Raw genomic sequence first — 22,855 nt, 5'->3', positions numbered from 1 at the left:
AATAGTAGCCCCCACTCGCCACAACTACAGAAAAAAAAAAAAAAACCCACACTCAGCAATGAAGACCCAATGCAGCCAAAAATAAAATAATTTAAAAAAAACTTTAATTTTGAAAAACTTCCTAATCATTAATCCTACTATTTTGCTATTTTGCTATTTTTTCAAACTTATTTAGGGGCTGTCATGTACACACCAAAATTTATGTGGCATACATATGTAAACTTAGGAACTGACATAATGTAAACATCATCTAAATCTATAAACTTTATTTCAAAATCAATTAACATAATATGTAAACAAACAGGCTTTCAATCAAAATTTAATTAACTTATTATTAAATATTAATATAAAACTGACATTCCCTCTAATTTATGTAACTACTAATCAAGAAAATGTTTAATTTACTTTATGGTTTTAAACCTCGTTTGTCTTCTTACAAGTAATAGGAAAATATTCCATAGACAAAAGTTGTAAAAGTCAATTTATGGAATATAATTTTACTGTTAAGCTTATTTCAACTTGAGTAAGTGCATTTTCAACCAATTAGGTCTAAATTTATATAGATTCTTTTTAAAATACATGTTAACCTTTTTAAGATTTAAAATACACTTAAAGATATTTTGATCTTTTCTGATATAGGTATGCATTATTTTGTCTTAGATATAACCACTACTTGAGATGAGGTAACTGTATAACTTATCAAAAGAAGCACAGGTCTGTGAATAAGAGAGGGTAATAATATTAGTAATAATTAGACAATGGGCATAAACTGAGTCTGTTCTAGGCAAACATGGAAAAAGTGTTAAACCTAAAAATTTTTAAAGTCTGAGTCAAACATTACCAAAAATACTCAAAAGTTTATGAACTATCTAGCATTAACTGGCACAAGTATAACAACCTATCACTTAACAGTAGATGCTTAATAAATAACGTATTTAATATCAAACTGTTGATATTGACTCATTTTAAAGTAAAAATTAGAAGAGCAACTTGATCTTAGCTTGTTAATAAAGGATGAGACACTAAATATAAGACAGTGATTTTTAAAAATTTTATGGAACAATTAAAAAATATATTGAAAATTTTAATAGGGTTTTCCTCCTCCCAACTTATCTACCTAATGAGTTCCCTAAAAAGAATGCTACCACTAAACATTAGTTGCATTTGTTTAAGGCCACATTTTTCAAAGTCTATTCAAAGCATATCATATCGTCAAATACTACTGGTTATGACAGAACATTAGGAAAATGTCTACTTGGGGGCTGAGACCTTCTGATACAGATAGGGGAGGAATTTGGGAAAGCACTCCAGATTCTGCCCTCCAGCCATAACAATTCATATACAAAGTACACTCGCAACCTCCCAAGACCCCCACAGAATTCCCATTCCTTTAGGGCATCACCTCATATCCGAGGCTCTTATCATCTACAGTATACTAGAGCCACATGTAGATGGGGTGAACTCCTCAAGCTCCTCAGTAGCGTCTGTGAACTGAAAAATGAAACACCCCCCCCCCAAATCATTATCTGCCCTGTACACACCCATCAAACAATAATGAGGAAAGGACATGACAGCCACAATAGAAACCTCTATTCTGAAAGTGTAAAACAGGAAACACATAACGGATACTGGTTCATAGCAATTCTGAAGTCTAGCAGGATATTTCACCATTTCTTCTGTCCCAGGGACAGAAAATGTTCCTTGATTAGGGTCCATTTCTTCTCCCTGAGAATAGTTCTCCTTGGCTCTGCCTCCTATATCATCCTTACTTTTCCATAAGAAGTGGAATGTGTTTGCAGCTAAGTGGTTTTCTCAGCCTGTGTCCTGCTAATAGGAGGTTAATAACACAGAGGTCTTTTTTCATTTTGAACTATCTCTGTCCCTTTTAGTCCAAGTCTCTGTTAAAATTTTTGGACTTCCTATGTACTTACACCATATTTTAAGACAGACTTTTAAGGCATATTCTTCTCTACTTTGGCATTAGAATCAGGGTATTGTAGGGACAATACCTTTAAGATTATTGAAATCCCTTGTTTTTCTAGCCAAAAGGGCCTAAGGAACTCCCTTAAGATTCTTAGAAACTCTACTGTCTAGCTGAGAAGGTCAACAAGGCAAGCCCTTAAGATTCTTAAAAGTTCTGCTGGCTAGCTGAGAGAGTCTAACAGGCAAATTCTTAATCTTCCTGAGGGTTGAACAGTCTTTCAACTGTACTCTTGAACTGATCTTCATGCTGTAGCTGTTTTTCTTGAAACACCCTGGATTTGCTCTTTGTCCTCAGGTTTTAATTTACTCTGAAAATCTTTTGTGCTCTGAAAGGGTTAGATATGAGAATAATTTCTGCGCCAACCCAGCAAACCCTTAATTGAAAGTGTTTCTTTAGATCGGAGGTTGATTGACTAGAGCCCATATGTCAAATCCAGACTCTCACCTGCTTTTGTCAATTTTTTTTTATTGGAGCACAGGTAGGTCCATTCACTTACATATTGTCCATGGCTATTTTCATGCTACAACTGCAAAGCTGAGTAGTCACTACAGACACCATACAGCAGTCTGAAAAGGTTAAAATATTTACTATCTGGCCCATTACTAAAAATGTTAGCTGACCTGTGCTTTAGATCCTGCTTGAAAACGGAATAGTTTCTTCTTTAGTTCATTTCACCCTATTAATGATTATATACACCTAAAAGAAACCAGTTGACACATCATTCTGTCTAGAAAACTCCTTAGTCAAATACACAAGTTCATTAGATATATTTTCTATCTTTCATATTGCCACAAGTTACAACATTGTCAAATATTCTGCCTCTACATGATAGGGCAAAAACTCACCTTTGTTCCAGGCTCAAATAACTATTTCCTCACTGTCTTACCAGCCTCTGTTGACTATCTCCTTGAGGCTCTTCTGGCCTATACCCACTGCCTAGACCCAAAGCCGATGGCACATTTTAGATTTTTGTTATAGCAGCACCTTACTTCTAGGTACCAATTTCTATTTTGGTTATCTATTGCTGCAAAACAAACCATTCCAAAACTTAATGGTTTAAGATAACAATCATTTTATTGTCTTTAATGATTCTGTATGTTAAACTGGGTCAGGTGACCTCTTCTTCTCCTCATTTCAGCCAGTGCTGCAATCATCTGGGCATTCAACTGAAGAGTAAATGCTTAAGATGAATACATTAGTTATTTATCACTGTGTAATATATAACACATATATATATGTATATGTAACATAAGCTGTGAAGTGTCATATATAACTTAACAGCTTAAGAGAACAAAAATGTATTATCTCACAGTTTTTGTGGGTCAGGAATCTGGGAGCAGCTTACTTGGGTGGTTGTGACTCAGGGTCTCTCCTGAGGTTGCAGTCAAGATGTTGGCTGAATTGCACTCATCTGAAATTTGGTAAATCTACTTCATGTATTTGTAGGCAGGCCTCACCTCTTCACCACAAAGGCCTCTCCATAGGCTGCCTGAGTGTCGTCATGACATTGGCAGCTGGCTTCCCCAAGTGAGTGATCTGAAAGAGGGCCACCACATGAAAACCACAGTACAGTTATAATCTAATCTTGGGAATTACATATTATCACTTCTGTGGTATTCAGTTGGTCATACAAACCAACACTGATATAATGTAGGACTACACAAGGATGTGAATAATGGGAAGTGGCCTTCATTGGGTGCCATGCTGGAGAATGGCTACCACAATGACTCACTCACATGGCCGTCAATTAGTGTTTAATGTAGCTGGAGTGTCTCAGTTCTTATTTTTGTGGTTCCTCCATCTGCATTGAGCTTCTCACAGCATGGAGGCTGAGTTCCAGGAGGCAAGTAAAAGCTTCCCGTTCTCTTAAGCCTGGGCTGGGAAATCCCAGAATGTTCTGCTACATTCTATTTGTAAAAGCTAGTCATAGGCCAGTTTAGATTCAAGGGAAGCAGAAGTAAGCTCCATCTCTTAATATGAAGAGTGTCACGTATGTACAAGGAAGGGAGGAATTGTTAGGGGACACCTTTGAAGATTAGCTAACATTGGAAATGAATACCAAATGTCATTCTGCTCCTGCCCTCTAACCTATTGTAGGAACTTCCCATTTTCCCCTCTAAAAGCCAGAGCGGCAATTTTATCCCTTGAACTAATCCCTAGATGTCAGCCTTCTGGGACTCAGAGAGGATTTCAAAGGAGTTAAAATAAAACCAGGGCTTCCCTGGTGGCGCAGTGGTTGAGAATCTGCCTGCTAATGCAGGGGACACGGGTTCGAGCCCTGGTCTGGGAAGATCCCACATGCCGCGGAGCAACTGGGCCCGTGAGCCACAACTACTGAGCCTGCGCGTCTGGAGCCTGTGCTCCGCAACAAGAGAGGCCGCGAGAGTGAGAGGCCCGCGCACCGCGATGAGGAGTGGCCCCCACTTGCCGCAACTAGAGAAAGCCCTCGCACAGAAACGAAGACCCAACACAGCCAAAAATAAATATTAAATAAATTAATTAATTAATTAATAAAAAAAATAAAAAATAAAAAATAAAAAAATAAATAAAACCAGAAGAGCAAATAGAAAATACCCACTACAGTTCTGAAATATGTTATAAATACTCCCAGGGGAATTATATTTTCAGCCAAAAAAAAAATGATATAATTAAAAGGTTTTCAATTAACTATAAAAGTAGCTGAGTGAACAGGATGATTTTTATAACCAGTCCCTTCCTTTTGGTCTGGCCAATTGCAAGTACAGAAGTTCTTCATTTTGAAAATTTAACTCTATGTGCTACAAAAGTTGGAAATAACATAAGTCTGGCTGACTATTCAAATATTCATTCCTATTTGAGAAGGGTTTAGAATAAAAGTAGATGCTCTTACTGTGAACCCCCTGTGTTAATATTTATGTTAACACAGCTAGAGCAAACAGCCACATTTTATATCTTTTCTTTACGATTAGTAGCCTACTTTCCGTTCAACTCTACATTCTAACTCCTTGCTAGCAAACCCTTCCAGCCTGCCCAGTTAATCTGCAGCTTCTCTTTGTAGAGACAGGGCCCTATGACTATACACCTGGCTTTGACTTAGGGCTCGTATGAACATGGATGGTTTTCCTTGATGTTAAATGTAGCCATTTTCTAGATACTACTACTAGAGTGTTTCCATCCATTGAGCACACCCCAGAGATAGTGTTGTTAACTCAGATCCTACCTGATATTGTCATGTTGCCTCAGACATTGTATCTGTGGTCACCCACATTGGAGTCAGTCCTCTAACCCCTGTTTCATTCAGGCCTGACTTAATCTCCTCTCTTTAATGACCTGCCTTTGAAGAAAGCACTGTACTAGATGGCATGCACTTTAGAAATGTGGAAAACTGGTAATTTAGCTGTGTTTTTTTTAGAAGTGACAATATTTTTTCATGACCATTTGAAAAACTAATGTTGTATGGATGGTTACCTGTCATCTTCAAAAGTTAACACCGAAAGCTAGCAGCATGGCATTTTGACATTTAGTGCTAACATCTTAAGTAAGAAGGTTGCATTTTTGTACTCTGTTCAAAACACTCTTCCTATGGATTTGTATGCCCCTGACAGATTTTTTCATCTTATAAAAGGCACTATTAAAGTGTTTTCATAATTTGGTATGTGTTTAAACTTTCAGCTTTCAAAAATCTGTCTAATTGCTATCATTTTTTATCTCTTCCATTAAGCTAAATGTTTCATGTCATCACTTATAACCAAGCCAGTGATGATCTGGTTGCCAATATTTCCATTACTCATTCAAGAACCTCCATTAGTCAGAAACTTAGGTGAATTTTCAATATATTATTTTCAAAGGTACTATCATACTTTAATACAGGATGTGGTACTATTTCAGGTGCAATGTGTTTTGTAAACATTAATCTTCAAATAAACTGGTACATCACTGCTATTCCATAAACATAAAAATGGAAATAGAGCTAATAAGTGAACTGCCCAAGATCTCACAAAAATCAAAGCAAAATTAGGATATCATCAATTTCATCTCTGTCTGTGTCCTTGGATTATAAAATCAGACTTTTCTTAAGGAGTTTTGTAGGCCACTTATCAAAATATGATTCAAGCTATTTTATGGGCCATTGTGTATCAGGATTATTATTGATGGCTTTAAATGTTTTGTCTGCAAAGTATAGAACATATAGAAAGAGTATGTACATTGTATAAGGACAGATTACAGTATAATAATAACATAAACACCCACATATCCATCACCCAGTTTAGGAAATAGAATATTACCAGTTTAAAGCCCTCTATTGTACCTCCTTCAGTACATTTTGCTTTCTTTCCCACTACCCAGAGAAAACCACTAACCTGAAGTTTGTATTAAATATTTCCTAGGTTTCTTTATATTTTTATAACCTATGCATGAATTCTAACACAATATACAACTTCCATGAACTCTTCACACTTCGCATTTAACATAAATGGAATCTTACTATTATCTATTCTGACTTGCTTCTTACACTGAGCAATATACTCTGTGATTTATCTATGTTGATGTATTTGGCTATGTTTCATTAAATTTCTCTGCTCTATAGGATTCAACTGTATAATATATTACAGTTTATTTTTATAGTTGATAGATATTCCATTTTTTCCAGTATTTTGATACTACTGCAGTGCTCTTGTAAAGCATTGTTCTAAATGATTTCTTTGTGCACAGTCAAAAGGGCAAATGCCAACTACTCGAAATCCTGGCTAATAAATACAGGCATGTTCAACTTTATTTAGTAACACTATAGCAGTCATAATGTGCTAGAACAACGGCCAAAACTTTAGTGGTTAAAACATCAAAGGTTTATTAGTTGCCCGTGTTATGTGTTCATCTTAGATAGGGGTTGGGTGATGAGAGTCTTCCACATCATCTTCCCTTAGGGAATATTACCAGTCACCATGGAAGAGGGGGAAAACCTTGGCCAATCACTTCCAGGTCTTGAAGCCTCCCACTTTGAAATGATATGGGTCACATAGCTTAACTTCAAGGGGGTGTTACAATTTTAGCACATGCCCAGGAGAAGAATAAGAAATATCTGTGAATGTCTTCTAATGATGACTCCACACTATTTTCAAAGTGATTGATTGCTCCAATGTGCACATCTACAAGAGATAATGAGAGTTCTGCCAAATTTGATATTGTCAGATATTAAGACTTTTTGATCTTATGGATATGATCAATCTCACTGTGGTTTTAATTCACATCTTCCTGATTAATAATGAGATTGAGCATCTTTTCATAACTATATGTGTTTTGTACTTACACAAAATTCTTCTTTTATAAAATTACTCATTATTTTGTCCATTTTTCTATTGAGTAATCCAAGGTTTTTTAAATGGTGATTTGGAGGAGAATTTACATAATCTGGATACTAATCGTTTATTGGCTTTACGTGTTGCAAATATTTTCTTAAACTCTGTGGCTTGTAGTTTCACTCTCTTTAAAGTGTGTTTTCATGAACAGATTTTTTTTTATCATCTTTATTGGAGTATAATTGCTTTACAATGGTGTGTTAGTTTCTGCTTTATAACAAAGTGAATCAGCTATACATATACACATATCCCCATATCTCCTCCCTCTTGTGTCTCCCTCCCACCCTCCCTATCCCACCCCTCTAGGTGGTCACAGAGCACCGAGCTGATCTCCCTGTGCTATGCAGCTGCTTCCTACTAGCTATCTATTTTACATTTGGTAGTATATATATGTCCATGCCACTATCTCACTTTATCCCTGTTTACCCTTCCCCCTCCCCGTGTCCTCATGTCCATTCTCTACGTCTGTGTCTTTACTTCTGTCCTGCCCCTAGGTTCTTCAGAACCATTTTTTTCTTTTTTTTTTAAGATTCCATATATGTGTTAGCATACGGTATTTATTTTTCTCTTTCTGACTTACTTCACTCTGTATGACAGTCTCTAGGTCCATCCACCTCACTACAAATAACTCAGTTTCATTTCTTTTTATGGCTGAGTAATATTCCATTGTATATATTGCCACATCTTCTTTATCCATTCATCTGAACAGATATTTTTAATCCAGTCAAATTTATTAATCTTTTATTTTATTGTTTTTCATGTCTTATTTAGGAAATCTTCTCCTACCTAAAGAAATAAAGATACTCTTCTATATTATCTTCTTAATGATTTATGGTTTTGTCTCTCATCTGCAAGCCTTTCATCCACTTGGAATTGATTTTCATGTATACTGTGGTGTAGAGCACAATTTTTACTTTGTTATTTCCATATGTATAGTTGTATATGAGTCAGGGTAGATTATCGGTGGCTCTCAGCCGGGGGGGATTTTGCTCCCTAGAGGACATTTGACAATATCTGGAAATAATTATGTTTGTCACAAAAGGAAAGAGGGTGCTTCTCGCATTGAGTGAATAGACGCCAGGGATGCTGATTAAAAAATCCTACAATTCACAAGACACCCCCTACATCAAAGAATTATCCATCTCATCATCAACAGTGCTGAGGTGGAGAAACTCTGGATTAGATTATCCCCCGGTAATAAAAAAACGCAAAATCTTTTGACAATAAAGGTTATTTCTCTCTCACAATCATGTCAGTTGAAGGCTGACTGATGCTCTGTTTCCCTATATGGATCATTGCCAATCTCATAGCAGACAGGAAAAGGGAATGCAGTCATAATGTGTATGCAATAGCTCTACCAGAGCTATCACACATATCTTCTTCTCAAATTTTTTGGCTAAAATCAATGGTCTAGGTTTCCACTTTAAGGAGCTAGGAAACAAAGCAAGTTAAACCCAAACTAAATAAAAGAAAGGAGATAATAAAGATAAGAATGGACTCAATGAAATAAGGAAGGCAAATTGTTACAACCGCTACAGAGAACTGTATGGAGGTTCCTTAAAAAAACTAAAAATAGAGTTATCATATGATCCTGCAATCCCACTCCTGGGTGTATATCTGAAGAAAACTATACTTTGAAAAGATACATGTACCAATGTTCATAGCAACACTATTCACAATAGTCAAAACATGGAAGCAACCTAAGTGTCCACCAACAGATGAATGGATAAAGAAGGTGTGAGATATACACACACACACACACACACACACACACACACACACACACATATATAATGGAATACTACTCAGCCATTAAAAAGAATGAAATAATGCCACTTGCAGCAACATGGATGGGCTTAGACGTTATCATACTAAGTGAAGTAAGTCAGAAAAAGACAAATATCATATGATATCACTCATATGTGGAATCTAAAATATGATCTAAATGAACTTATTTACAAAACAGAAAGAGACTCACAGACATAGAAAACAAACTTATGGTTACCAAAGGGGAATGGAGGTAGGGAGGAACAAATTAGGAGTTGGGATTAGCAGATACAAACTACTATATATAAAATAGATAAACAAAACAAACTTTATTTAAAACTTCATGAAGTGGACAGTCTGCTTTCAGGGAACTGCAAAATGGGTCATAAGGCAGAAAGCTTTTATAGAATAAAGAATAAAGAACAAGGAACAGAAAATTGGAAAATATCTGCTTGGCTGGGGCTACATAGCCTTCTTTGGGGTGAGAAGGACCTGGGTTGGATTGGCGTTTAGGGACTGGCTGACTGGATATACTGTGTTTCTGTTCAAGTGGAGCATTTACAGGGAAATAAAAGTTATCTAAGTTTTGGTTTGCTCACGTAGCACAGTGGGGAGGAGCAGGAGCGGCTCTAACTTGAGCCTAGGATTTATTTCAACAACAGTAACCGCTATTTTTGAAATTTTAATTGTGTACTAAGTACACTATTTGTAAAAAATATTTTACAACTTCATCCTGTTTTAACTATAAGAGTAGCATCTGCATGAATATAGTTTCTTATTCTACATGGACCATAGAACAACATAGTAAATAGTACTAAATCTATCAGTTCACCAAAGTTAGACTTAGCTTTAAGATACTGAGAAGCACGCATCTGAAAATAGTAAAATAAGGGCTACGCATTGTAACGTGGCTGGCTTAAATGTAGCATAAACCTTGCAAATTTGACTCCTCCTGAGTAGTCTGCATCTGTCTTCATTAGAGTGAATGTATATCCCCAAACTTCTGAGTTCTTACATACAAAGGATAAAATTGATAGCTAATTAAATGTAGCAGTGATTCATTTAAAAAATAATTATCAGACATATATTCTGGCCATGAACTGTGTTGAGACTTTAAAATGCAATGATGACCTAGCCAGACATAAGCCCTGGGTACCTTGGATTTCATAATCTCATAGTGCACATGAATTTGAATGTCTAACATATTTTCTGTGAAGCACTCTAAAACTACCTGTACTATATCTACTGGCCAGGCCAATGTCACTTTTTGATGGCACTTTTATCAGAGCTAAACTGCATGAAAGAAGCAGCCTTATAAGTTGCTATAGGGAAGCGATTTTCACGTTTTCACAGATGTTTGGGAACATCTCAAGATGTCTCGTTATCTCTAGCATCACCACCAAATTCTCAAAACAAAATAAAACAGAATTAACAAACAAACAATGAAACCTAGTAACACTAATTATCTATGCCAAGTGGCTTATTCGGAAGGCTGGGAAATACACGCTGTAATATAAAACAAAAAATATTTTTGTAACTTTTGGGTAATGCAACTCCAAAAAGCTTGGAATATCTACCTTAAGGTCTCTATCTTTATTTCCTTCTTCTACATAAACTTCCATGGACACAACACATTATTTCCTATTCTATCATTCATCTGAGACTTCCTAGTGGAAAGAGAACAAATATGGCTGAGGCGTCAAGATAATTTCCTGCTTCAATTGGTTCAAGATTTCTCTTTCAGAATTAAATACTTTTTAAGAAGAGAGGGAAAAAAAGGAAAAGTAATCACTAGCTTTTAAGTAAAATGTTTACTAATTCTGTAAGTATTTTGCTTGTGCTAATTGGTTATTGAACAATATTTTGCAAACTGTGTGCCTTCCAGTATTTTGCCTAAGAGCAAGGATTCTGCATCCATTTGATTAGAATTTTTGAGCTTTTAAATATTTTCATCACTACAAAGCCATGTTAAGAAAAATGTATCAGATGCCAAATCTTAATACATTGGTGACTGGCAATACTTGCCTTTGTGTCGCCACATTAATTTTTTTGGTGTTGCTTTAGCAAAAAGCCTTTTCTGGGATCTTTGAAATATAAATGTATAAAGCTATTAAGTTATAAAATTAAAATTTTCTATTATAAAAAGAATTATAAAATTGGCAGAGATGTATTTTTAAAAAATATATATTATTAACAGTTGTAACTTGTCTTTGTAAATCAAAATTTTCTTGATAGTTTGCTACCAAAAAAATAAATAAATCAGATGCTAAGGCTGTTATTTACAACAACTAATTTCAAATCTATATATCATCAAATTAATTTTATCCATAATTAATTTTTAAATAAATGTAAATTTAATTCATATATTAGTCAGTTTATATTAATATAAGGCCTTTTTTCTTCCATTTTATAAAAAGATTTTTATTTTTATTGGGAAAAGTAGTCCACTTAAAACCACAACCTATATTATATGTGTGTGTTTTGCTTAGCTTTTATTTTCAGTGTTGGGTTATCTGAGTATCTTTATTTGTAAGAGTGGAATATTTAAGAACTATTTGTAACTATTATTTAATGGTACTTATGAGGTTGTAATGAAGATATTATGTCCATTGAATTGATATTTAAATTCAATTGGAAAAATTATATTAGTAATTTTTTTCTGTATTTTCTCTGAAGAATATATAACTCAATGCCTGTCTATATTTGGACATTATGCCAATCAAATGTTGGCGTGTACTCGCTTCAGAAGGCTTGAGGAAAACCATGTTAAATTTGGATGACAAGAAATCCAAATCCTTTGTTATAAATCTGGAGGAAAAGTTTATTTGAAAATAAAATACAATATTGAATGAATTCAATGTTAACAATCCTATCAAATGAGGGTAAACATATTGGCTGAAATCCCAGGCAGATAACATGAGTGAAGTGGTCCAGTACAAGTGTGAATAAGGGAATCAGGGCAATGCCCTGAGCCCATGTCCTACCTAAAAAGGACAACTGCTATTTAGCTTTTGCCAGTAATTACTACATGTGAGTGTGAGACTAGAGTTACCAGATTATGTAATTTTTCAAAAAGACACTAAAAAACATATTTTTAAAAAACATGGAAACTATTTTTAAATGTTGGCCACCAAAATAAAAACACAGTGCTGGCAAAATACAACAAGGTAGTTAGTCTATAACCTCCCAACTATGTAAATCAAGCTCAATTATTTAAAATAATTTTCATTTTGTATGAATCACAGGGACATATATGAGTCTGCATTATGAAAGAATAATTCATTATTTAATACTATGTAAAGAATTCAGGCTCACACATAATATGTAAAGTCACTTAAGCATTTACATATTTTTTGAAAATATATATTTCAGTACATTTTATTCTTCTTCCTTTGACTACTAACAATATATTAAAAAGCTATAAGTAAATATTCCCTCCAAAAGTAATAGCTTTAAACTTAATTTAACTAGTTAACTCCTTAGAAAAGGATTAAAGAAGACATTTCCTTGAGTCCTTAACCATATTTCATACTGTTTTCACATTAACCTTACAGAAAGTCAGAACTATAAGGATTCTTGAAAATTATTTAATAAAATCCTTTATGTTATGTATGAGTAAGGTCCAGAAAGGAGAAGTGCTTGTCCAATATCACAGAAATAGCTAACCACAGAACTGATAATCCAAACAGCATAAAGTTAAGAAGTAACATTTAATATTCCAAATTAAGTTTATGAAAAGAATTACAAGATAGCATGTGAGAAAATATATCATATGTAGTAAGCTAGAATATAAAATGTACAACTGCTATAGATACTGACATGAGTAAATTTTACTAGGAGGTCTAACTAAATAGCCTTGCTGTTACTTTTAATGTACATTCATTAATATTTTTATGGTTGGTAAAGCAGTTTTCAAGCTGTTAACTAAGAGTAAAAGAATTCTGGATGGGCATCATTTGTGAGCATCTGGGGGATTTTCAAAGAGGCTTGTGCCGGTGGACAGAGCTGGTGTCCTGAGCCTTAATAGTAATTAAACTTACTATCTGTCATTCATCTCTGCTTTGCAAATAAGCTGAGAAATCAGAGATTTCTCATTGACAAAAAAATAGGAATTTAGTGGGCAGTTCAATAGAAAAAGGGTTTTAGAAAGTGTAAAAGATGAAAACTCTGCTTCTGTCAGAAGAGCTGACAGGATTCAGACAGGTTCCAGCAGGGAATGATGGCACTTTCTATCAGAACCACAGGGCTGCTTTAGAGACCAGGACTGGATACTAATGTAGCCAGTGTGAATTTGCTCCACATACTAAGTAGCATGCTTTATTTGTTCTAAAAACAAACTACACCATATTCCAAATCTCCATCATCTAGAGTGGTAAAAAATTATATTTGTTGTATTTAATAAATGGGGTTATTTTCTTCCCTAGAAATATCCAAAGACCTGGAAGAGGTATAGTTGGTACCTGTCCAGAAATGGAATGGTGGCAGGGAGGTGGTCGTTATGGCAGTTATGATCTCCTTATGCTCCATGATGCCTTTATTGCAGTTCATCTTCTGCTCTGTGTAGGGCACTGATTCACTGACAGGCTCAATAATCCTCCCCTGGTGATGCCACTCACTGAGTGCAAGCTTGGCCTCAAAGACCTATAACACTGCCTTCTAGGCTGCAATGCTAAGTGGTTTGTTTTTCCCATCGCTCAGCCATTCCCCATTAAGGTTAGCTGCATGCAAGTGGACTCTGACATTTTATAATTCTGTCTCTCAGGTAGAATCACTTCCCCTTTCTCAATTCTCAGTACTGACATCTCTGTCCTTCTTCTGGATGAGCCACTCATGCCTCAAAAACTCTTGGGTGCGGTTTTTCCTCCAGATAATAGCTCAATAACTCCCAACACACAAATTCAGGTAAAGGAACTAAGTTTCACTTAAAGTAGAACTAACTTCATAGCCAGTAAGTAAAAATGATTCAGCAAAGGATAAGCCAAATAGGTGAAAGATAAAGACATGTGATGATTGGGTCAGGGGTGGAGTGGAAGTTTGTATTAATAAAATAAGCAATTGAAATCCTTGGGATTAGTTAGGGGATTATGGGTCCATGTCTTAGCTCACATGATTGGTTGAAGTTAAAAGTTATAGCTTGGGACTGGAGTTGGGGATGAAGACCTGAAAATAAACCTGTAAATGAAATTGAGAAACGTATTACCTAGCTGTGGGGGTATTCCAAATCTATCTCCAGCTAACAATACCTGGATTAACATGCCACCTTGGCATATTTGAAGTAAGAAAAAGGGAAGCAAGCCTTGGTGTTCCATAAACATATGCTAACTAAACCAATTTATGGCTAAGTTTCCATAAAGTTTCAGTTGTTAGTATACAGGGAATGGATTAAACTTTTATTTTTCTATGCTTCCTGTTTTTTTCTTTTCTTAGTTTCCAACTAAACTTTATTAGAAAAATTCCAATTCTTCCTCAGTTTAACAGGGAAAATGTTTTATTAGACCAACGCCAAGGCATAAAGGAAATCTGAGTGTTTATGAAGTTTAGCATGGTGGGGTTACCATTCATTTTGGCTTAGCATTATAAGAAGAGCTAGTGGAGTAGAGAAGTGAAAATGCATAATGAGAAAATTTGGAACAGTTAAAATATTTACCCTTTAGCACCACAGGTTTTTCTGTCATGGGGGTAGTAGGGCTTCTGAAGAATGGAGGATGTAGAGAGTATATAAAATTATATATCATAATCCTAGTTAGTGTGTGAGTACCCAGGCATTTTGAAGGCTCTGTAACATACTATTGATAGGGATATTGATAACTATATTCAATCTAAAAGAGAATCTTATCATCTCCTTCCTTATGTTTGTCCTTCTCAGGTAACAATAAATAGACTTACCTAAATTTTAATTAAGAAATAGAGTATTGTTAATATTTAGGTCATTGGGAAGTTATAACTATAACCCTCTGGCTTCTGATACCTTCCATGATACATGACAGGCATAGTTAACATTGTGCTGGGACACTGGATTTCCACACAAAAAAGAATGAAGTTGGAACCCTATCTCATATCATATACAAAATTAACTCAAAATGGATCAGTAGCCTAAATATAAGAGCTAAAACCGTAAAGCTCCTAGAAGAAAACATAGGAGTAAATCTTCATGGCTTTAAATTTGCAATGAATTCTTAGAAATGACACCAAAAGAAGAAACAAGAAAAAATAGATAAGTTGGACTTCATCAGAATTTAAAACTTTTGTGTATCAAAGCACAGTATCAATAAAATGAAGACAAGTTACAAAATGGGAAAAAATATTTGCAAATCATGTATCTGATAAAGGACTAGTATCCAGAATATATAAAGAACATCTACTACTGAACAACAAAAAGATAACCCAATTTAAAACTGGGCAAAGTAGGTGAATATACATTTTTTCAAAGATGATTATGAAGGCTACAACCAGTGTAAAATGCATAACTTCTGAAAGGAACTGAGATATACTTTTTATTAAATAATATTTTTGACAGGAATTAAAAGCTAAACAGAAGTATACTGTGTGTGAGGTGTGTGTGTGTGGGGGGGTGTATGTGTGTGTATTCTTTCTTCTATCATTGTAGAATAGCCAGATAAATACAATAAACATGTTCTCATTGAACATATAGGCTATATACTTTATGTTAAATGAGAACATATTTATTATATTTTTAGTATAATCTCTTTGAGGTTCATCTCCATTGTAGCATGTATAAGTACTTCACTTCTTTTTATGGTTAAGTAATATTCTATTGTATGACTATACCATGTATTTTATCCCTTCATTAGTTGATGGAGATGTGAGTTGCTTCCAGTGTTTGGCTACTGTGAATAATGCTGCTATTAGCATTCATGTAAAAGTATTTGTTTGAACTTATGGTTACCGGAGGGAAAAAGGGGGAGGGATAAATTGGGAGATTGGGATTGACATATACACACTACTATATATAAAATAAACTATAAAAACTATAAAACTAAAAAATATGACTAATAAGGACCTACTGTATAGCACAGAGAACTCTACTCAATATTCTGTAATGTCCTATTTGGGAAAAGAATATAAAAAAGAGTGGACACATGTATATGTATAACTGATTCACTTTGCTGTACACCTGAAACTAAAACAACACTGTAAATCAACTGTACTCCAATAAACACTGAAAAAAATAGAAGTATTTGTTTGAAACCTGTTTTCAATTCTTTTGGGTAAGTATGTAACCTATGAGTGGAATTTCTGGGTTATATAGGAATTCCATATTTAGCTTTTTGAGAAACACCAAACAGGATGGCTAAAGTTCACAGAGTGTCACATTGCTGAGAGAAAAGAGCTTCACAGAGATAAAACTTTGGAAATCTGAATGGGTCCCCGTGAGTCTTCAGCTGAGTACTAATCATCTCATGCACTGGAGGAAACTACCTAAAGATTAGAGGTAACAGTACTTGGTGCTCACTCAGAGCTAGAAATATTTCCTGTTCCCTCTACTCAAAATGGAAAACCTCATAATTCACTCTACTAGAGTACTAAGAGGGTTTTGCCTCAGTTGTGGGGCAAGATTAGCCCTGGATTATAAGGTGACCTCACCCCATCTCATAAGCTTAAAGCAAGACCCGCAAACTGTTTCCAGAAGCCACATTAAAGAACAAAGGTCAAGAATATTTGTAGAAACACAAAAATATCCATCATACAATGTAAAATTAACAATGCCTGACATACCGTAAAAATAACCAGACATGTAGAAAGGTGAGACAATATGATTCATATTGAAGAGAAAAAGCAAACAACCAAAACCGTATCAGAGGGACTTCCCTGGTGGCGCAGTGGTTAAGAATCCGCCTGCCAACGCAGGGGACGCGGTTTCGAGCCCTGGTCTGAGAATATCCCACATGCCACGGAGCAACTAAGCCCGTGCACCACAACTACTGAACCTGCGCTCTAGAGCCCGCGAGCCACAACTACTGAGTCCGCACGCCATATCTACTGAAGCCCGTGTGCCTAGAACCTGTGCTCCACAACAAGAGACACCACTGCCATGAGAAGCCTGCAGACCGCAATGAAAAGTAGCCCCCATTTGCCGTAACTAGAGAAAGCCCGCACCCAGTAATGAAGACCCAACACAGACAAAAATTAATTAATTAATTAATTTTTTAAAAAGTAAGTGGAGCTCAATTAAAAAAAAATCAGAAATGACAAAGGATAGAATCAATAAAGATATTAAAACAATTATTGTAACTATCTCCCATATATTCAAGAATCTACAGAATTTATTCAACATACTAAGTGGATTCTTGGAAGATATAAAAAAGACCCAAAATTAACTTTCAGAGATGAAAACTTCAACATCGGAGACGGGAAGCCTCCTTAACTTTTACTTGATCTGTATAAATGGAAAATTCTAAGTTTAGTGATCAGAAGCCTGATCTGAATCACCAAAATAGAGTCATGGTCCCTGAATCAAATTCTAGACCTGAATCAATTTACAAATCCTAGAAGGGGACCTTGAGAAAGGATCTTGCTATATTATGAAAATTTTATACTGTGTGACAATGAGCTCCTACTCATGGTATTCCCTGGTCTTATATCAACATTCTGAAGCAGCTGGCTTAATAGGACTGTGGATTGCTCTTTTGATGACTCAGTTATGGTGCCAGGTAGGTGGCAATACCTTGTGAGATTGAGACAATGTTCTCTAGGATGTGCTCAGTGCTTTAAATCAGCCTCTAACGTATGGTGCTATTTCTCCCATCACCAGGATTTACGAATCCTTACACTGTAAATCCAAGAGCTGGAAAAGAGAGCCGCTCCTCTCACATTGCCTCTAGTCATCTTGGTTAGCAAAATGTTTCTTTCCCATTCCCATGACTTTAGGGTATGTTGGCCTAGAGGTCATAGTTTCCAAACAAGGAATGCATCCCCCAGGGGACACAATAAATATTCCATTGAACTGGAAGTGGCTGCCATCTGGCCACTGTGGGCTCTTCAAGCCTCTGAATCAACAGAAAAAGAAAGGAGTTATTATGCTGGCTGCAGTGATCAGTCCTGGCTATCAAGGAAAATAGGGTGCTATTGCACAATGAGGGTAAAGTAGATTCTGTCTGAAATACAGGAGATCCCCTAGGGCAGCAGTCCCCAACCTTTCTGGCACCAGGGACCGGTTTCATGGAAGACAATTTTTCCACAGATAGGGCAGGGTTGGGGGGATGGTTCAAGCGGGAATGCCAGCGATGGGCAGCGATAGGGAGAGGCAGATGAAGCTTGCTCGCTCACTGCTCACCTCCTGCTGTGCGGCCCGGTTCCTAACAGGCCACGGACTGGTATGGTCTGCAGCCTGGAGGCTGGGGACCCCTGCCCTAGGGCATCTCTTTGTATTCCTATGTACTTTGATTAAAGTCAGTGGAAAACTACGACAACTCAATTCAAGTAGGATTTCTAATAGCCCAGATCCTTTAGAAATTAAGGTTTGGGTCATCCCACTTGGCAAAGAACCACAACCAGCTGAGGTGCTTGCTGAGGGCAAACGGAATATGGAAAGAGTAGTGGAAGAAGGAAATGAAAGAAGGTAGTGGAAGAAATACCAGCTATGATAATGTGACCATATGCAGAAAGGAAGACAATAATCATTATGAGTATTTCTTTATTATTTTCATGCGAATATTTGTATATGTATTAAATATTTTTGTTTTATTACCTCTGTCATCCTCTTATCATGTAACATGTGATAATAACAATTAACTTTATATTTCAATATTTCACTTATAGGATATCACAGGAGACGTGTGAACATCACCCGAAGATTTTGTATCTTCTCCTGGGGAAAGGGTTAGCATTTTTCAGTTTTACGTGGGATAGTTCATTCTATCATGTCATTAAGTTCATTATGTTAGTCAGAAGTATGATTTTACTATTGTCTTTATTTGGTGATTAAATATGGTTTAAAGAGATGTATATGGGTGCCAAGTTGACAAACAGTGGCCTGTGATGGCTGTGTTATATGACGACAGTCTAGTATGTTTCTAGTTAGAGTGGTCTACAAGGGATATTCTCCTGTGAGAGTTGGAGAACAGAAGGGAGGCAGCAGACATTTTGTTGCAGACATAAAACCTCTCCTAGTTATTCAATCAAACAATAGGTTCTGCTGTGAAGGAATTTTGAGATGCAAGTAAAGTTCCAATTTTGAGTTAATCAAAAGGGAGGTTATTCTGGGTGGACCTGAAAATCAGGTGGTAGTCATCAAAGCAACCATGTCTCTGAAAATCTGAGACTCCAAGCACAGTTGGGCCTGCAATTGTTCTCTCTTCCCTCTGTGTCCTTCCTTCCTGACTGCCCATCTATGGGCTTTGGGCTTGCTTAACCAGAGTCAATTCCCTTATTATCACTATATATCTAGACAGTACCTATATCTATATATGTGTGTGCATGTATACATACCCGTGTGTGTGTGTGTGTGTGTGTGTGTGCATAAATTTAAAAAGTATATATCCTAGTGGTCTGCTTCTCTGGTTGAAACCTGACTGATAGAGATTAAAAGAGATTTGAGAAACATGAACCAGTAACAGTATATTTATTTGGGTTGAGGTTTGAACAAAATGTTAAAAACTTTTTAAGACTATTGAGGAAATTTAAACACAGACCAGATATTGGACAGTATTAAGAAGTTTGTGTCAATTATTTTCATTGTAATGATGATATTTTAGATATTTTTAAAAGCCTATAATATTTTCAGAATAAAAATGGTATGATAGAGTTTGCTTCAAATTATCCCAAGGGAGAGGTTATAAATGAAACAATATTGGTCATGAGTTTACAGTTTTGAAGGTAGGCGTATGGTACATGGGATTCATTATACTATTTTATCTCCTTTTGAATACATTTCAAATTTTCCATAATAAGAAGGTAAAATTAAAAACATTAAAAGCCCACAAATACTTAACCTTGAGAAGAAAAGGCTAAGTAAAGGCAAATTTTGCATTTACTAATTTTTCTACCCCACTACAGACATTAGGTAGAACTGCAATATCCAGCCTCTTGTCTCCCTCTTTCTATCACACACACACAAACACACACACACACACTCACATACCCTCTTTCTATACCATATGCACATAAACATCCATACATAAAATGTAGGTTTTAATAAGAAAGCTCTATATACTCTTAGTTATATGAAATGACAGGTGGATAAAAGAATTTAGAATTACGTGATGTCAATTAAACACTTCTGACCTACCACAGAAATGCTTACATAGTGAAACCAAAAGATTTAATAGCAAGGCAGAATCTAGGGATGAATATGGTAATGTAATTTTTTAAAATATATAAGGATGTCAATTTTTTTGTACTTATGAACACAAATAACACTGTTATAAGACAAAGAGAACTTTAAATTATTTGACCTATAACAAACAGTGGAAATAGCAAATAGAAAGAAGGCTTTCCAGAAACATTAAAAGCTTGTTTGGAAGTCAAGAAGGACTATGGCTTATTTGAGCAGCAAGAAGTAAACAGACAGGAAATCTGAACAATCCATAATGTAAGCAATTCCCTGATGCCATCTGTGGGTCCAGTGGTTTATCATTTGAAGTTGTATTTTATTATATTTATGATGTCTCATTTATTATTTCTTCATTCACTTCATCTTGTTACATACAGTACCTTCTAATGAAGGAGTAATCCTATCAAAATGATAGATTCCATGTTAAAATGTGAAAAGATACATTAAAAAATTCTATTCAACTCCTTTCTACCTCTGTCCTTAATCTTTGGTCTTAGCTCTAGCTAATAAAAGTATAGCTAGGGAATAAAACATCATGGAGGGTAGAGGATGTGAGAATGTGCTAATTTATTACACCACAATGTAATATATGATTGACCTATGATAAACATTTCTACTATTACACATGGGAAGTTGCCATTTAAAGGAATTCGATGAATAAAAAAGACTTTATGGTTTATAACTGGCAGGGCTAAAACAAAAAGTCAAAGCTTTTGAGTATTATTAGGGTGACCACATAATTTATTGTCCAAATTGGGAAAATTCTGAGGGTAACTGATAATTGCTCTGGGACATCTAGCACAAGCCAAGAACATCTTGGTCAAATGAAGACTCAGGATCACTCTAGGCATTATCAGAATAAAATATAATGTATGTGTAGTTGAAGATATTTTATGGAAGCAACTGATAAGTGATTTAAACTTAGTTGATAAAACATATGAATACTACTCAACTATTGCTTCTTTAGTTTACTTTTATAGCTCTTTTTATTCTTATTCTTTTTTTTTTTTTTGCTCTGTCTTAACAACTTTATCATTTACTTTTTTCACCCCAGCAATTTTTCACATCCAAATGGCTTAAAAGATGAAACTTCACAATTTGAATTATGGTCTCAAGAAAATATTTTCAACTATAGATTTTAGTGAATTATTATTTTTAAATGCAAAAATATAGGGAATAAATGTATTAAATATATTCTTTACAGTATCAAAATTGTTTTCCTTGGTATATTATTTTGCATTGCACCTAAAGTACATCTTCAAAATGTGGATTATTAACTGATTTTAAAATGCATCTTAAAGCACACAATATGTACTTTGATTTTGATAATTTTCTTTGTATGATTCTATGAATGGTAGCAAACATACTAATATAGAAATTTGTTTTTGGAGACTTACAGAGCATTTTCCAATTTTATTTTATAGATGAGGAAACTGAAACTCAGGGCAGGTAAATGAGTTACTGTAGGTAACAAAGTTAGTAAGTTTAAGAGTCAGAACCAGATTATCATTTCAGGGTTCTATTTGTTGTTTGTTTTTAACTTTTTATTTTAAAATAAGTTTAGTCTTAAAGAAGAGTTGCAAAGATAGAAGTTCCCCAATACCTTCCCCCAGGTTCCCCTAAGGTTAACCTTTTACACATCCATGTTCCAATTATCACAAGGCTCTTTTTATCACACTGTGGAAAGTGTTATTTATTGTCTAAACATGCATTTCATAATATACCCAATGATAAAGAAATTAGGATTTTTTATAATATTAACGTATCTCATTATCTATTATGTGTGTCATCACACATTTGCAACTGGAATATTGAGGTTTGGGGACTTTCTGGAATAATGCTAATAACACATTCATGTCTCTATATAAATTAGTGTGAGCTTTCATAGACTGTTTCATAAACATATCCACGACAGTGAATTTATATTATTAGATACATAAACATAAAAGCTGTTTGAATTTCTGAGATGATAAGTTTCAATAAATCATTTTTTAAGAAGTGCAATCATAGAAAAATATTTCTAATCAATGTCTATTTATAGAACTTGTTATATAAGACCTGGGATATAGGATTAGGTGATATACTTTTTGGTATGTATTTGCTCCTATTTTCTTTGCGCTGCATTGAGTGAAAAAAGGATCAGAATAGGTATATTGATTCTCTCTGTCTAAAAAACTAAAAACGCGGTTTTTAAAAACATAGAAAAAATTAGTTGGGCTGTTGACAATCTATGCTTGGTTACAATATTTGGATTGTGAAAACTGTAAAACTCTTTTTAGTACTTTAAGCTTTCCAAATTTTTTCATATTTATTTGATCTTTCCCAACAGTACTTTGCAGTAACAGGCTTCTCATTTTCCTTTTTCCTAATTTCATTTTGATACTAGTAGCAAACTGTTACTGCCCTACCCATGTCTCCTTGTCTACCATTTCAGAGCACGCTGGCCTGATTTCCCATATTGGTGGGGGATATTCC

The sequence above is a fragment of the Balaenoptera acutorostrata genome, chromosome 3 (genome assembly GCF_949987535.1).
Source record: "Balaenoptera acutorostrata chromosome 3, mBalAcu1.1, whole genome shotgun sequence".
In the NCBI taxonomy this organism is placed as follows: domain Eukaryota; kingdom Metazoa; phylum Chordata; class Mammalia; order Artiodactyla; family Balaenopteridae; genus Balaenoptera; species Balaenoptera acutorostrata.
Note: the sequence above shows the minus strand (reverse complement) of the source record.